The sequence below is a fragment of the Balaenoptera physalus genome (genome assembly GCF_965194825.1).
Source record: "Balaenoptera physalus genome assembly, chromosome: 8".
In the NCBI taxonomy this organism is placed as follows: Eukaryota; Metazoa; Chordata; class Mammalia; order Artiodactyla; family Balaenopteridae; genus Balaenoptera; species Balaenoptera physalus.
In genome coordinates this window covers 55,142,343-55,157,364 of record NC_138887.1, presented here as the reverse complement: position 1 = coordinate 55,157,364, position 15,022 = coordinate 55,142,343, and the positions used below count along the sequence as shown (strand labels likewise).

At 36.3% G+C, this 15,022-nt stretch overlaps 1 protein-coding gene across 2 annotated transcripts in view; it reads right to left on the bottom strand.

Moving 5' to 3' along the window:
- The window catches only part of AGMO (alkylglycerol monooxygenase), a 380,917-nt gene extending 370,799 nt beyond the window's left edge, over positions 1-10,118 (bottom strand). Inside the window, exons 1-2 of one of the 2 annotated variants that reach the window (XM_082472755.1) lie at positions 6,633-10,118; positions 6,175-6,268 (exon numbers count right to left, since the gene is read on the bottom strand). The gene's annotated coding sequence lies outside the window, so the exon portion shown is untranslated. Of the gene's footprint in view, positions 1-6,174 lie in introns of both variants that reach the window. The other variant, XM_082472754.1, reaches the window with a different exon arrangement.
- Positions 10,119-15,022: the final 4,904 nt, after the last annotated feature.

Below are 15,022 nucleotides of genomic sequence, written 5' to 3'. Positions count from 1 at the left end.
CCAAGAGGCACCTGAAAAGATGCTCAAAATCGCTAATTATTAGAGAAATGCAAATCAAAACTGCAATGAGGTATCACCTCACACCGGTCAGAATGACCATTATCATAAAGTCTACACATAATAAATGCTATAGAGGGTATGGAAAGAAGGGAACTCTCCTACACTGTTGGTGGGAATGTAAATTGGTGCAGCCACTATGGAGAACAGTATGGAGATTTCTTTAAAAACTAACAATAGAGCTACCATATGATCCAGCAATCCCACTCATGGGCATATATCTGGAGAAAACTGTAATTGTAAAAGACATATGCACCCCAATGTTCATTGCAGCACCATTTACAATAGCTAAGATGTGGAAGCAACTAAAACGCCCACTGACAGATGAACAGATAAAGAAGATGTGGTCTATATATACAATGGAATATTACTCAGCCATAAAAAAGAATGAAATAATGCCATTGGCAGCAACATGGATGGACCTAGAGATTATCATACTAAGAGAAGCAAGCCAGACACAGAAAGACAAATATCATATGATATCACTAATATGTGGAATCTAAAATTAAAAAAAGACACAAATGAACTTATTTCCAAAAGAGAGGGGGACTCACAGACACAGAAAATAACTTTATGGTTACCAAAGGGGAAAGGGGGTGTGTGAGGTATAAATTAGGAAGCTGGGATTAACATGTACACAGTACAGTACTATGTACAAAATAGATAACCAGCAAGGACCTACTGTATAGAAGAGGGAACTATACTCAATATTATATAATAACCTATAAGGGAAAAGAATCTGTAAAAGAATATGTACCATACAGCTGAAACTTGTAAACCTGTACATCAACTATACTTCAATTAAAAAATTTTTTTAAATGAATGATGTGCTAATACATAGTACAAAATAGATGATTCTTGAAAACATTATATTAAATGAAAGAAGCCAGACACAAAAGGTCACATATTGAATGATTTCATTCATATTAAATATCCAGAATAGGTAAATCCTTAGAGGCAGAAAACTGATGGAGGGTGAGGGGGTTAATGGGAAGTAATTGCTTAATGGTTATAGAGTTTTTCTTTTACGTTGATAAAATGTTTTGGAAGTAGACAGAAACAGTAGTTGCACAACATTGTGAATGTACTTAATGCCACTGGATTGATCTCCTGTGAAAGGGTTAATTTTATGTTATGTGAACTTCACCTCAAAAAAAATTTTTTTTTAAGCATCTCTATTTGAAGGCATTAGAGAGTGATCCAGGCAGGACTTGATAAGCCCTGGTCCTGAGGAGAAAGGAAGCGAATTTTAGTGATTCTGACATTTAGTACTTTTTCTGCATTAAACCATTTGCTGATTCTAAGCATCAGCTCAGGGGCTAAATAACTGAGATGAAAGAAGTAAATGATAAAATCAGAAGCTCAGCAAAACTTTCAATAATTTGATGGGACTAAGATTGGGTGTAAAGTGTGGGACAAAAATTACAGTTCTGTTTCCAATAATGAAGAGAGGCTCAAACAAACTAGAATAAGGATGAATTAGAAATAGACCAGCCTCAAGTAGACAAACACAGCTAAAAAAACCCTCATTCCTAATTGAATTATGTGTTCCTACACAAAAGAATGCCAGAAGCAAACTTGAATCCTTCTGGAGGAATGTAAAATCATCCAGGTCTCTAATAATAATGAGTGTCTTGGTCAAGGTAATGAGAGCAAAGATGGAGTGTAAGGGATGGACGTAAAATGAAGTTAATTGAACTATCGACCATCAATTTGAGTTTGAGGGCAGGGAAGGAGTCAAAAGGAAGAGACTCAGAATTAAAATTTGAGCATCTAGGAGGATGGTAGTGGTATCACTTGAGTAGGACATAACACAAGAGGAGTGGGTTTAAGAAATGAAAGAGCTAATAAGCTTGGATGGGGATTTACTATACTTTGGAGTATCTGTGGATTTGTTCCAGGTGGAGATGTGTCCTGTTACAGGAAAAGTGTCTAGAAAAACAATATTTTTTATACGTTTGGACCTGACTCTTTGCATTTGCCATCACTGGGCAGCCTGAATATACATGATGTGAATGCCACCTGTTAAAGTTCATCTGAAATAGCTATGTGGTTAAAGTCGAAAAAGTACAGATTGTCATGTTGGTAATGAACTCTCTTATGTGCATAAAAGAAAATGAATTTATAAAAGTGAAATGGAAGTATTACTTTACATATATGAAGTAGAATTCCTAAGCTCATAGTCAATTAAAAAAATTTTTATCTCAGCGTAGTTTTTCCATTCAACTGTGAACTTGATGCTACTGAAATATCAGTATATGCTGGAAACATATTCTCCTCAATTTGCAACTTTACAGAAGACATTCCTGTCTCAATCCCAGGTTATATAGAAAGCTTTAATAATATTTGAAAACTGTATATAACTAAAAAATGATTTACATGTTCAATTGTTTGCAAGCCTTTATCTAATTTATATTACATATCTTAACACATGATATTCTATGTTAATTTCTTTCTCTCTCAGCATATTTACCTAAAAATCCCTTTCCAAGGAATTTTACTTCTTTCCATTGAGAACAGTGGTTTTTAAATCAGCTCTGGGCTTTATAAGGAAACAAACAATTGATGAAAATTGATTAATCCATTTAGAAACAGATTATATAAAGTAAAATATGCACTTATTGTATTCGATATAAACATATACCTTATAAATATATTTTTTTCTTTATTATAGTAAAGAGAGAGTGGCAGAGATCTAAAAAGAATGTCTATATTGGATACACATGAAGAATGAATAAGAAGGGGGTTTACAAAGCATTTCATGAAAGGAAAAGTATACACCTTTGTTTTGGTAGAAAGATCAAATGGTTGATTTGGGCAATTTTAAAAAACTGAACTGTATTCATTTTCAGAAAAGTGGTGAAAGTGTCTAAGAGTCAATCTATAACAACTGATCCAGAATCTTAGATTTCAACTCATACTCATGTCCTCCTCACAGAGAGTTCCCTATTGCAGAGCTCATTTAAAGCTAATCCAAGACATTAAAAGTCCCTGATTATTGAAAGTAGTCCCTGCCAACTACTTGCTATAATGTCATAGGCAGAGATACTCCTGAATCATCCCCTCAGATGGAAGACTGGATAAATCCACTGGCATTTGGAAAGGACTGAACCTGTAAAAGCAGGACCCTGGAGTATTGTATCTGACCTAGACCTCTAGAAAAAAATTTAAAAAACAAAACAAAACTTTTATTTATCATTGAGCAAAGACAGATAATATAAATTAATGGCAAAATTCAATTATAAGCCAAGCAACACACACAACAAGCCACTGAACTCTTCAGACAGACAATCACATAATAAGGTCTAAGTAATAGAATAGTCCTATGCCATCATAAAAGTAATCACTCATTAATCAATGTTGGTAAAATCTAACATTGCCTATCCTACATAGTTTTGTTACATTGCATATTTTATGGTTATGTTAGCTAAAAATGTATTATAGGTTTTGGCTAGTGAGTCACTCACTATAAATATATATGGTAGATTAATTTTTCAATTAAAATTTAGATTACATGAGAGGAATTCAGAATCATTATGAAATACCATTTAATTTTCTATTTAACCAAAGTGACAGTAGAAGATGTTAAAGGCAAAAACAGAAGGTTGTATAGTTGTTAATATTGAAAAGACTGGGTTTTCTTAAGTAATCAAAGACCTGATAAAGACAATGTGAAGCACAGTAAATTATTTTAAGACGGAAAATCTTTGCTGTTCAGGCAGATTACTTAAATGTAAAGCAAAATCTTTGTTTACAATTTTTTATAAGAGAAGACCAACGTCTAAACAAACTTCGTCCTTTCAACAGAAAGAAAATCAAATTCTAATTTTGCACCAGCATACTTTTAATATTAAACCTCATTTTTAAAAAAATTAAATAAATCCCTTTGAATCTTAGCAAGCTTGAGCACATATAAAATCTCTTTCCCAGGATTCCTTTTCCACAAACCTTCTAAACTTTCTTACATCCATTCAGTTTTTGTCCTGTGTTTTTTTCCTTTTACTCATTCTGGAACAACCAGTTGCTTTACTTTCCTTACCTACTTTTTATACACAGTTGTTTCTTTTCACCCTCTAAGTAGTTTTAATTACAGATATTTATTAGAATTCTTAACCCTTAGAATCCTTAATTCCTAGTGAAAACTAAGAAGTAAGCAATTGTGGACTGTCTGTTACGCTAGCATTCTGTATATTGGCAAATTTATAAATACATTTCTGATTTCTGGAAGTATTGATGTATTCCTCCTCATAGTAAATTTTCCAGTGTGGCACAGACATGTTTACTAGTAGACCCAAATATCTCTAGCTCCTTGGTAAAAGAAAGCCAAAAATGAATAAACCTGTGTTCAGTAATTAATTTTTCAGTATTTTATCTTATTCCAAAACAATCTAGATATTCAATGAATATTCATCATTTAATTTTCTCAGCATAACTGTAAGGATTCAAGTTACCTAAAAGATTTTGGAAACTATTTTTAAGTAGACATACCGTAAAGCATGATTATTGTTGAAAAGCTCATTTATAAACTTTTATCTTATTTCTATTTAACTTTTTTGTTAACAATATATTTAGATTACTTGTGAAAATTTCATGAGACATTGAACAGCTAATCATCACCTTAAGTTCTCTTACTGACAAATTCTGTAACAGAGATAACATGAGCTTATTTGACTTTTAGTAACCCTAGGTAGAATAAAAGTTACATGCCTGCGTTATATTTACTATTAATAGCTCTAAAGATATGCCTGTTTTAATTAAACCAACAAGCTTAAACTAGCTTTTATTTACTGAAGACTATCCTAGATCACTTGAACTTGAAAAATGTTTGGGTTAGTTTCTATATTTTTGAGAGTATGCTTGATTTATATAAATGCTTAGTTTTCTTTAAGCCAGTTAAATTGAGGTCTTTACAAATTAATTTTGGAAATTCCATTGGCGGTAGAAAGAAAATCACTCATCTATATAATGTACATACATAGATATACATAAACATATAGAGAGATGTAAACAGTGATCTGACAGCTCTGGGTTCATAGAGGAGACTGGGTAGAACATTTACTTCTCAAAAGCACAAAGAAAAGATATCAGTTTCTCTAGGAAGAGTTTTTTTTTTCTAAGTCCAGATCTTTTGCAATATCAGCAAGCCTTTTAAGATGAATAGAGGAGGTTTGGGACTGGTCAAAAGGATAGGTGGCCTTTGAATTATTTCTAGAGCTGCATTTCTGTTCTTGTAAAGACTGGATTTGTAAAATGAATACAGTTGTTTTTCCACTCCTCAAAGAACTGGGTTGCAACCAGAATGATATCAAGAGGCTGACCCAGCCATCCAACTACATTATCTTTAATTTGCTTCTTTATATCAGGGAGAAGATTTTCAACTAAGGTGGAAATGAAAAATTCCTATGTTCTACATTTGGAACATATCTTTGGAACGCTGAGGTAAATCCTTCCACAAAGGCCTCAGAATTTTAGCTTAGGGAAGAAAGCCTAAAAAAAAAAATGTTCCTATCAGGCTTTGAATATCAGCTTTCAATTTCACCAACATCTCACCATAGAGATTTTTTAGAAAATCTTATCAGGTTTCAGCTGCGACAAACAGTCAATATTCCTGGAAGTACTGAACAATCCCATGGATGTAAGAAGCATCCCCAAAGAAAGTAAAGAAGATACTACCCTCCTAAGATCCAGAGCCACGCCCAAGGGAAACCAAAAGAAAGAAAGACAATTTCCCTGAGAGCCGGCAACAATTGGTGGGACCCTAGCCATACACGGAGTGAAACCCACATTTCTGTTAAGCCATATTTTCGGGGCCCCCAACCTGACGGTTAAGCTGCCTGGACACACAAGAACCTGTGTGCCCCAGTCAGGCAGAAAGCCAAGTTCTTAGGACACAGAACAAGAAGCCAAACAAGAAGGCAATAGCTGTCCCTGGAGAGGATGGATCAACAACCAGTGAGTACCTGAAAGCAAATTTACAAGTCACAATTCAGAGATCTAACTCTTACACATGTTTTTTCCTGCCAATGTGAAAGAAAGGGGCAATATGAAATTTTACCTTCCTCTCTTGCCCAGGGAACAAAAATAGACATCTGGGAGAGCTTTGATAAAAATTCTTACCCTTTGCCGGCTTCTGTCAGTTTTCCCAGCATCCTTTCTACAGGCTCTAGAGCAAGTGGGGTGTCCCAGCAAATCTCTCCCTGGTCACCAGAAACTGTGGAGGAGGAAAGATAATTTCTCTCTATCCTTTATTGTGAACGTTTGGCTGAGACCCCTTTTTCTTTAGAGCACCTGGTAAATGGATAAGCTAATCTAGGTTAAAAGTTCTCCACTGTTGCCACTGTAATTCAAGATGATCTCTGGTAAAGTTAACCCACTCGTGCAGCTTTAAAGCAAAATTTTACCCACCTGAAACCTCACACCGGACCCAGGCAGACCCAGCCCTACCCCAGACCCAGAAATGCTCAAAGTCTGAAAGCTCATGATGCAAAAGCTGCAGTGCTACAATCAGAGAGGGACTTACTCCCCACCTCCAAAGGCAGCAAGAAAACAGTGAACTGAAGGGGCTCGACAGGTACCTTCACCTGCTGGCTCATTGCTCCTGGGGCCGTTGCGGGTGTCTTCAGTTCCCTCTTCCAACTCCAGGACCGTTAAAAGATAAACTGAGGCATATTAAATTTAAGCGTTTATTTGAGCAAAAATCAATCCCAATCTGAGCTCTGAGGACATGTACGAAATGAAAAACCTTTATAGGCAGAAGGGAGCAGGAACAAGAAAGTTATACTGACAAAGAAATGGGTTGGTTATTACAAAGTTACTTTCCTTTAGGGGATGGCAAAGATCTGTTACCTAATCGACAGATTACCTAACTAATGCTGATCAGGTGATCCCTGAATGACTGAAAATTCCATTTCTGGGAGAGCCAAAACGTTAATTAAGTCTTGGTTTGATGACATGGGGTTTAGCATAAGCAACTCAATTTTGGGCCTGTTGTCTTGTTTTTAACACATCTTAATGAACTAAATCCTGCTGTAAAACAGAGATTTATCATGTAAAGGTAATTAGTTTCATTAATTAGACTGAGGTGGCTCTAATGCCGTGGCAGCCAATGTCAGCAAACCAAAATCTAAGCCTATAAGTGCCTCAAGGACATGAAATTAAAATGCTAAGGACAACCAGTTACAAACAGCCAACTAGGATTTAAGCTATAGCCAATCAATAATTTTCTTACTTTGCTTCCAAACTTGCTCTACATAAGTCTCTCCTCAAGCTCCTGTCAGTACAGGGCTCCTAACCACTTCTGGTTTGCTGCTGCCCAACTTGAATCACTTTTTGCTCAAACTCTTAAAAGTTTTAATATACCTCAGTTTATGTTTTAACAGCTCCAAGTGACTTTTTATCATTTTTCTGGATTCTCCTTTGATACTTGAGCTTCCAGTTCTGTTCAAAACCCAGTGTCTGGCAGTAACAACTTTCCAAGTCTTATTTGATCATTCGAATCCATTGCAAGGTGAGAAACTGTGACAGAGAAGAATAAATCTGACTCTGTATTGGATCTATTCCTTTAGCTCTAACCCTTGTGCTCTGTTGCCTGTGCTTGGTCACCCTGGCTCTGCATCTTTCTAAGAGAGTGTTGCCTATAGCCTGAAATTTGCAAGATAGCCCGTTCTCCAGGCTCTGACCTTTATAAAAAGTTGCAGAACAGAAAATAACAATTGTCTTGTTGGAGGTTTACAGGAACATTGTGAGCAGACCTACATGGACAGCTGTGAGAACAAAGGATTCCTGCACCAAGAAATTTGTTAACAACCAGCCACGGTGCTCCTGCACTGCCTTTTTGTATAAAAGAAGCCTGAATTCTGACTCGGGTAGATGGTTCTTTGGGACATTAATCCACCATCTTCTTGGTCTGCTGGCTTTCTGAATAAAGTAGCTATTCCTTGCCCCACCAACTAGTCTATTTAGTGGCCTGTCCTGTGGCGAGCAGTACGAGCTTAGACTCGGTAACAAAACAAGATAACAGAGCTAACTGGAATTGGATATAAGAATAAGCTTCCTGCTTTAAGTCTCTCGGCTTTAACAGACCCACTAGTTTCATGGTAAAGGAGGGGCCTTTTAAACTTCCTGTTTGTAGCTCTGTTTGCCTTGGCTACAGTGGCTGAAATTTTAGCTGAGATCAAGTGGTACGTAAGTTACAATATTTTGCTATGCTGGTGACATTTCCTTTGCGATTAGATGGGCTAATAAGGGAAATCCTTCTACCTAATATGCTTGTTTTATGAAGAGACTATTTTTGGAGTGGTCAAAACACAGGCTTTGGGGTTCAACAGATTTGACTATAAGCCCCATTTAGTGGTGTGTGGGTTTAGGCAAGCTGCTTTAACTTGCTAAGCTTCAATGATCTCATCTGTAGTCTAGGACAATACTGGACTCTTATAGAGCTGCTGTAAGGATTAAACGGTATAACGCGTTAACCATATCGCAGATAGGAAAGGTCACACACCATAAGCATTAACAAAGTTAGAGTTTATAATGATGATGACTTTTTATTGGAGAAGACACATCTATACCCATACTTCAATATTTGTCTGAGAGGTTTTTCTATCTTGCATTATACGAATTAGCACAGTATCAGGTGAGTGTCATCATGAATCTGTAGTATAATAACTGTGATAGCCTATAATAATTCTATTTAATTAATATTTTTAAGGAAAATAAATTGGTTATTTTGCCCTGCAGAGGGCTAAAAAGGCTCCATTGAGTCTATTTATTCCAATCATAAAATGGGTTCCATTTAATAACTATGAAAAACTAATTTTGACTAATTTTACAAAATTAATTAATTTTGGAATCAGTAGTCATACTTTTCAGTTCCTCCTTCATGTAATTTTCAGAAAAAACTATAATTGGAAAGATATTTTAGTGAGGAAATATATAACTTCGATGTAGCCTATATCCTTGATTTAAAGTAAAGCTTTATTCCATTGTTGATGGTGGAAGTAGTTTGAAAGTTTTACAGCTTTGCTATGCAATCTGACCTTTACAACACCCCAAAAATGGAATGCTTACATGCCACGCTTAAATTCCATTTTACAATATGGTAATGCCATTCTTTTTCAACATGGCATAGTCATTTTAGACCACTGTAAGCTTGACACCTGATTTCACTTTAACAGCACCTGCCCAGAGTACAATTAGCAGTCCATTTTTAAAGAAGGATTTCCATACTGCACAGATGGCATTCCTCATACCAGACAAGCAATGATGTATGTTTGGAAACCAGCCAAACTGTCTGCAAAAAAAATTGTGAGAATTTCAAGACAGGCACCTGAGCAGAAGGAAAATTTTCCCCCTTTTCTCTCCAACTATAAATGAACATCTGTTAAAGTCTATTCTCCTTAACTTTTCTTTCTATTTATTCTCATCTGACTTGGTATATTATTAGTACAATTTCAAAGACTACAACCAAATTTTTGTTTTGACTTGTGACACCCATGTACTGCCCATTAAGAAAATGTTCCAGAGCTACATTTTCCAACTAATTTGGATCTACAGGTATATCTTTGAATGGATCTCACGTCATTTCACTCATGAATTAATTCAACAAATATTTATTGCTTGCTACAACTGAAACCATATGCCCCACAGCCTTAAGAGAAGCCGACGGCTAACGGGAACTCTTGAGCTTGTCCTGAAGAGCCACAGATATGGGAACAGCTTGTCAAAACCCCTCTGCTTGTAAAGGGCCTTCACTGATTAAGCTGGCGATATTTTTCCTTTTTCTTTTCCTCTCTTTCATTGCCTACCTTCCCAGCTTCAAGTAGCGCAGTTGTTTTACAGGAACTTGGAGTCAGCTCTTGTCCAGTGCGAGCCGGCTAAGGCCGGTTGGGACCACCGACCCTAACACTGGACCTGTGCAGGTGAATGGCCTTTTGAAGTCAGAGGACTGGAAAATTCCACCCTCCCATCCTTCTAAGCCAGCGGTCCCCAACCTTTTTGGCGCCAGGGACCGGTTTCGTGGAAGAAAATTTTTCCACAGACTGGGGTGGGGAAAGGGTGGTCAGGCGGTAATGGCAGCGACGGGGAGCTGCAGATGAAGCTTCCCTGACTCACCTGCTGCTCACTTCCTGCTGTGCAGCCGGTTCCTCAAAGGCCGTGGACCGGGAGCGGTCCGCCGCCTGGGGGTTGGGGACCCCTGTTCTAAGCGCCTCCATGTTGAATACGCAGCTGCAATTCCGCACATGCGGAATACGCCTCCGCAGATGACCTCACCTCTTCCGGCTTCCAATCACCTTTCCCCAGCTTAGGACCACCAGGCTCACCCCATAAATATCCCAGCCCCCTTGCTTTCACGGAGGCGGATTTAAGACTTGTTCTCTGTTTCCTTGCTTGGCTGCCTTGTGAATAAACTCTTTCTTGGTTGCAAACCTTGGCTTCTCAGCATTTGGCTTGCCGCTCACAGGGCAAGGGAACTTGGTTCAGTAATATAACCTTTCAAGCACAGGATCGATGTTTATAATTGCGCAAATCATGCGTTGCTCACCGCCAGGGCATGCCGTTTACTTCACAATTGCCATGCAGTTTTACAACGAACACTCTTGCTCACTGAGCATTGGCATTCTGATATTTTGAGGCAGGAGTGCCCTTTTCTAATTCCCACACATTCAGGATATGGGCTGGTGGTCGGGCTTCCAAGGACAGTGTCAACGTACTAGAGACAGAGTAGTGAGCCCAATACACAAAGTCCTTGCTCCCAGAAAGTCTGCAATCAATCGGGGAAAAAAATCAGTAGATACCTACCTAACAGCTAAAAACGAAAAAACAATACTACTTAAAGGGGTAGAATGTGACAGGTGGTGCCGTTTTATTTAAGAGCAGGGATTGCCTATATAAGGAAGTGGAAGCCTAAAGGAAATGAGGGAGTAAGTCCGAGACCTATGTGGTGGAAGAGCATTCCAGGCAGTGGGGTTGGGGAATGCGAGGCCTGAATGAGAGGCATGAACTCAGCGTGGTCAAGGGTAGGCAGGAAGCCAAGAGTGGTTGGAGCTGAGGCCCTGCAGAAAAAGTATTGGCAGACAAGACAAGTCAGCAGCTTGTGGCTAGATTTGACTGTCTTGAGGCCCAGGTGAAGGTTTTGGTTTTTATTCTGAGCCACTGGAGTATTGTACGCAAAGGAGGGACGTGATCTGATTTGCCTTTTAAAAACATCTACAAATGTTACATTATGGACTACAGCTTTCACTTGAAATTTTACATTTGCAAGAGTCACCACGAACCACTTATTAATCTGATTTGCATTTTAAAGGGACCACTCTGGCTTCAGTGTGGAGAACTGATTATAGCAGAAGAATGGAAATGAGGAGGACAGCTATTTTCATGTGTTAAATCTCCTTAAATAGTTTGTAAGTGGCTTTAGCATAGGACCACTGACTGCATTCTTCTGTCCTTCTGCCCAGAGAACCACCTAGAATTTCAAATGCTGTTCGGAAAAGAGTAACTGTTTCATAAGCATAGGTAGGTGTGTAAATTAGTATTTTTAGGGGGGAAATCGTCAATGTGTACAAAAATTCCTAGCAATGAGCACACCTCCTTGTCCCAAATAATCTACTTCCTATAAACATCCCTTCATGGGAAAAATTAGATTTTGCAAAGAGGAATGCAAAAAGAAGTGCATTTCAATATTGTTTAGGGAAAATTTGGGGGAGGGGGAGTAAATATTCACTAATAAAGGATTTATTAAATATTGCATACTACATCCACATAAGGGAATACTATTTAGGTATTAAATATGCTTATATTATTAAAACCAAACCAAACCAAAACAAACAGCTTACAGAGCAGCATGTACGCTATGTTTCAACTATTACTCAAAATATACATTTTTACTGAAAAATATTTTCTAAAATTTTGTGTAATGTAAATAAAAAGTTCCTGTTACCCATATATATTCCAAGAACACGCAGACAGCATCTCTCCTAAGAAAACATCTACACATAATTTGAATATTGCCAACAAGTAAGCCTAAATCTAGTTAAAGAGGCTTGCACAATTTCTATGTCAATAGTACATTTTAGTAATCAGGGTAACAGTAAAGATGCTGATAGAGTCTTCACGAGGCTACCAGATAAGAGTATGGTCACGATTAAGCACCTTTTCATTTAATCAATCTGACTTGTGGTCTGTTGTCAAACTGAACATTCTAATAAGACAAAGTCTCCTTATAAATGTTCTGACTCTAACCTCATGAGTGGTATGACATTCAGTAAGTATTTCATTTTAGATACAATTGATAGATCTTGTCCATCATCATTCTTTGACATCAGCTAAAATTGCATCTTTCCACAGAGCTAAAATTTGCCAAAACTTGTGGTGGTCTGAGAGGCAAATTCGAAAAGAATACCTAATGAATTCTTCTAAAAGAAGTTGAGTTGATGCTACTTTTATAAAATTTCTAATGTCATGAGTTACTTTATCTTTTTCTATTGAACAATTGAAGAAGTCTTTTTCAATTTTATCATTTTAGATAAAATGTTCTCTGTCCACTTTTCCAATGTTTTTAAACACTAAAACATTCTCTTACACTTTATAGGCCTGATGTCATGAAAAATTACTATATCCCAGTGTTGGCAAATCCAAAGAAAATTGAACTCTGCCCTAAAGAAAGTGAAAGCCAAGCAAATAATTTACCTAGGATTAGTAGTCTGGCTTTAAATGTATAGTGTGGGTCTAACATTTCATCAAACTGAGCAAGTAATGATATATTTTTAAAGTTAACATGTGTACTAAATATAAAAAGTGGCATAATATTTAATGTTTTTAACTACCAATATTATTAACATGTATGCAAAAATGCAATGTATGTTTAAATACTTTTAGGATAGTGTAATTGTTCCTTAACATTGTGATTTCTCTTTCATTTAAAGCAAATACATGTTTGTGTCAGTGCATTTAGTTCATAAAAGGCAGAAATATAAATTATAGCCTAAACTTGGTATTACTATATACTAAATCACTATATCATCCCTTACATGAAGTGGATGTGACAATAATTTATATCTACAAATTCATTCTCCATTGGAAAGTGTTTCTGAGAATCATCTTGACACAAAAGTGACCAATATCTTAAAGGGGGTTCACTGAGCTGGCTGAATATATTGTAACCCAGTAAACATTTTTCTTGAGTTTTTCTTGACCACGGTTTGAAGCTGGGTTTGAATAAAATTAGTAGCTATTATGGAGAAAAAAAAGATATAAAAGTAAAAAAAAAATGTTTACTCTGTTAAATGTACTCTCAATATATTTAACCATTTTAAATGTCAAGATGAGAGTATTTAAAATATATACTAGGGAATTAGACAAAGAAAAGCCATATTTATGTCCTGAAGTACATATTTTATAGGTTTTTCAGAGTTTGTTGTAGCCATCTTTTTCTGGGGCCGTTTTTGTTCCTTTGTCCACTACCTCTAGCGCTATTTTATAAGAGCTAAAAGCAGAAATGTTGAGGTACCCATGAAAAGGACTGTTCTTCAATATTCTGGTTAGCTTCAGGCATATTTAGGGAAAATGAAAACATAAGAAAAAAACCCACTTTTATAAGAGTATTTGCAGATCGATCCTGCAGATTTCTAATGCTCATAAAATTTGAAATGTTTAGAATATCAAACTAAATGCTGAATTCACAGTAGCTCTGAATTTGTTTTTACTTACAGATTGCTTTTTACTAAAGGAATGCAACAAAAAGAGCTAACAAGAAAATACAATTATTCCCCAAATGGTTCAAATAACTATACTAATTGTGTATGTGTATTTGACAGTTTAAACATTGCATTGTAATCTAAATACCACTCACCTCGAATATTAACTGAATTATGTTAATATCGTTTTATTAGAAAATAGGCCGTGGTATGAGTGACTTATTTTTAAAATTCAGCAGCCTAAATATATTTAGAAATTAAGGTGAACACATTTTACAGTAAACCTTTCTATTCACTAACTTAGGATAGCTACCATCTTGTTGCTGATTTTATTTTAGCTCTATAGTTTTGTCTAAACTTCTCTCAGAAGAAAATTAGCGTTTGCCATTATAAATATGCCAATAATTTAAAAAATGTTCTTGAAAACCAGTAGCATTAGAAACATAAAATATATATTTTTATAATTTACTTTTCTATCCACCCTCTAATCTCATCCTATTATCCTACGGAAAGCCCTTATTGAATTTCACAAGTCATTCTCACATTTATTTTATGTAATGTCATTCAGGAGTGTACTAAAACTGTGGGTGGGATAATTTTAAGTGCATTTAGTTTGTTTAAAAAAAAAAACAAAATGGCAAACTCAGTTCTCAGATCTATGAAGGGGAAAATATAGGTTGACAACCCTAGGTAAATATGGGAAGTAAGAGGTAATTGGGATCATATTAATAATGAGGTAAAAGTATGTGGATCAGCTTTTGGAAAAACTTTGTAGTGTTCATCCCTCTAAATCCTGCTGGAAAAATCACTCTAACCATGATTCCATACTATTTTCAGAGAAAGGTACTTTCATGCTATTATAAAGTTCCACGGCGCTTCAAGCTCTGACACAGAATTATATGAAAAGGGCATTATGTGAAAAGATACCATGGCAAGCCAGGATCCCAGTGTAGAATCAAAACAAATAAAGTTCTTTTAGATTTTGTCATTTCTGGAGTAAATTAAACCCCATAGTAAGTGAGAATATCTGAAGTTTCCTTATGGGATTTTCATTCTAGAAGGATGTTGAGTCACTGTCTAGCAAACTTAAGCACCACTTTTAAGATAAGAGAATACAAAAATACTCCAAAAAGACAGTAAGTTCTTCCAATTAAAATTAACCTAGCCTGCTTGTTTACCTGTCAGTGTGTCATCATCTTGCTAATGGGTTCCAGCATCTTATATGGTGGATCACTTTAATCCACTGTGAATAAAATGATGCCCCCTTTTGGTCA